The sequence below is a fragment of the Heptranchias perlo genome, unplaced genomic scaffold (genome assembly GCF_035084215.1).
Source record: "Heptranchias perlo isolate sHepPer1 unplaced genomic scaffold, sHepPer1.hap1 HAP1_SCAFFOLD_50, whole genome shotgun sequence".
In the NCBI taxonomy this organism is placed as follows: domain Eukaryota; kingdom Metazoa; phylum Chordata; class Chondrichthyes; order Hexanchiformes; family Hexanchidae; genus Heptranchias; species Heptranchias perlo.
Genome location: NW_027139516.1, coordinates 5174269 through 5177390, shown reverse-complemented (window position 1 = coordinate 5177390; position 3122 = coordinate 5174269).

The following is a 3122-nucleotide window of genomic DNA, read 5'->3' as shown; positions in this document are numbered from 1 at the left end:
GGCAAAAGGGTAACTAGGGAGAGAGTAGGGCCTCTTAAGGATCAACAAGGTCATCTATGTGCGGAACCACAAGAGATGGGTGAGATCCTGAATGAATATTTCACATCGGTATTTACGGTTGAGAAAGGCATGGATGTTAGGGAACTTGGGGAAATAAATAGTGATGTCTTGAGGAGTGTACATATTACAGAGAGGGAGGTGCTGGAAGTCTTAACGCGCATCAAGGTAGATAAATCTCCGGGACCTGATGAAATGTATCCCAGGACGTTATGGGAGGTTAGGGAGGAAATTGCGGGTCCCCGAGCAGAGATATTTGAATCATCCACCGCTACAGGTGAGGTGCCTGAAGATTGGAGGGTAGCAAATGTTGTGCCTTTGTTTAAGAAGGGCGGCAGGGAAAAGCCTGGGAACTACAGACCAGTGAGCCTGACATCTGTAGTGGGTAAGTTGTTAGAGGGTATTCTGAGGGACAGGATCTACAGGCATTTGGAGAGGCAGGGACTAATTAGGAACAGTCAGCATGGTTTTGTGAGAGGAAAATCATGTCTCACGAATTTGATTGAGTTTTTTGAAGGGGTAACCAAGAAGATAGATGAGGGCTGTGCAGTAGACGTGGTCTACATGGACTTCAGCAAAGCATTTGACAAGGTACCGCAAGGTAGGTTGTTACATAAGGTTAAATCTCATGGGATCCAAGGTGAGGTAGCCAATTGGATACAAAATTGGCTTGACGACAGAAGACAGAGGGTGGTTGTAGAGGGTTGTTTTTCAAACTGGATGCCTGTGTCCAGCGGTGTGCCTCAGGGATCGGTGCTGGGTCCGCTGTTATTTGTTATTTATATTAATGATTTGGATGAGAATTTAGGAGGCATGATTAGTAAGTTTGCAGATGACACCAAGATTGGTGGCATTGTGGACAGTGAAGAAGGTTATCTAGGATTGCAACGGGATCTTGATAAATTGGGCCAGTGGGCCGATGAATGGCAGATGGAGTTTAATTTAGATAAATGTGAGGTGCTGCATTTTGGTAGATCGAATCGGGCCAGGACCTACTCCGTTAATGGTAGGGCGTTGGGGAGAGTTATAGAACAAAGAGATCTGGGAGTACAGATTCATAGCTCCTTGAAAGTGGAGTCACAGGTGGATAGGGTGGTGAAGAAGGCATTCAGCATGCTTGGTTTCATTGGTCAGAACATTGAATGCAGGAGTTGGGATGTCTTGTTGAAGTTGTACAGGGCATTGGTGAGGCCACACTTGGAGTACTGTGTACAGTTCTGGTCACCCTATTATAGAAAGGATATTATTAAACTAGAAAGAGTGCAGAAAATATTTACTAGGATGCTACCGGGACTTGATGGTTTGACTTACAGGGAGAGGTTAGACAGACTGGGACTTTTTTCCCTGGAGAGTAGGAGGTTAAGGGGAGATCTTATAGAAGTCTATAAAATAATGAGGGGCATAGATAAGGTCGATAGTCAAAATCTTTTCCCAAAGGTAGGGGAGTCTATAACGAGGGGGCACAGATTTAAGGTGAGAGGGGAGAGATACAAAAGGGTCCAGAGGGGCAATTTTTTCACTCAAAGGGTGGTGAGTGTCTGGAACGAGCTGCCAGAGGCAGTAGTAGAGGCGGGTACAATTTTGTCTTTTAAAAAGCATTTGGACAGTTACATGGGTAAGATGGGTATCGAGGGATATGGGCCAAGTGCAGGCAATTGGGACTAGCTTAGTGGTATAAACTGGGCGACATGGACATGTTGGGCCGAAGGGCCTGTTTCCATGTTGTAACTTCTATGATTCTATGATTCTATGATTCTATAATGCAGCAATCCTTCAGTACTAACCCTCCGACAGTGCAGCACTCCCTCAGTACTAACCCTCCGACAGTGCAGCACACCTTCAGTACTAACCCTCCGACAGTGCAGCACTCCCTCAGTACTAACCCTCCGACAGTGTAGCACTCCCTCAGTACTGATCCTCAACAGTACTGAGCTCCCGCAGCACTGACCAACCAACAGAGTGCCAGTCCCTCAGTACTGACTCTCCGACAGTGCAGCACTTCCTTAGTACTTACTATCCGTCAGTGCAAAACTCCCTCAGTACTGACCCTCCGAAAGTGCAGCACTTCCTTAGTACTTACTATCCGACAGTGCAGCACTCCCTCAGTACTGACCCTCCGACAGTGCAGTACTTCCTTCGTACTGACTCTCCGACAGTGCAGAACTCACTCAGTACTAACCCTCCGACAGTGTAACACTCCCTCAGTACTGACTCTCCCCACAGTTCAAAACTCCCACATTACTAACCCTCTGACAATGCAGCACTCCCTCAGTCCTGACCATCCGACATTGCAACATTCCCTCGGTACTGACCGCCCGACAATGCAGCACTCCTTCAGTACTGAGCCTCTGACAGTATTACACTCCCTCAGTCGTGACTTTCCGACAGTGCACCACGACCTCACTACTAACCTGTACTGGTGGCCCCTCAGTACTGCACTGCAGTGTCAGCCTGGATTATGTGTTCAAGTCTCTGGAATTGGATTTCAATGCACAGCTTTCTAACACACAGATGAGACTGCGAACACTGAGCCACGTCTGACACCTGAAAGGAGGAGAGGGAGATGGAGGGGCTTCTGGAGGGCATTCAGGAGCGTGGCCATGGCTGATGGCACGGCTGTCAAAAATAGGACAAATAGACTGCGGATGCACAAGTGGCCAGAGGTGGAGGAGTAGAGTGTTTGGGAGGGGCTGTCGGACTGGGGAGTTTACAGAGATAGGGAGGGTTGAGACTCTGATTCAATTAAGTGTAAGAAAGAATAAAAATAAATTACAGGCTTAGGAGACTGGAATCAAAAGAAGGTCAGTAAGGGCTTCGGTGGTTGGTGAGCAACTCACCAAACAAAAAGCCAGGGATGGGGATGGAATCCCTGGCAAGGATGTGGAGATTTTGGGGCCAAATATCATGACTTCCCAATTTTCAACTGGAGGAACTGGGGGCTCATTTAAAACAGAATGTGGACCTGACAGCACAAAGACATTGGAAGGGTCAAGAGAGGCGGTGGTTTTGTCAGCGTCCATCTGAAAGCTGGTCCATGTCTGTGGACTGTGTCACCAAAGGGCAGA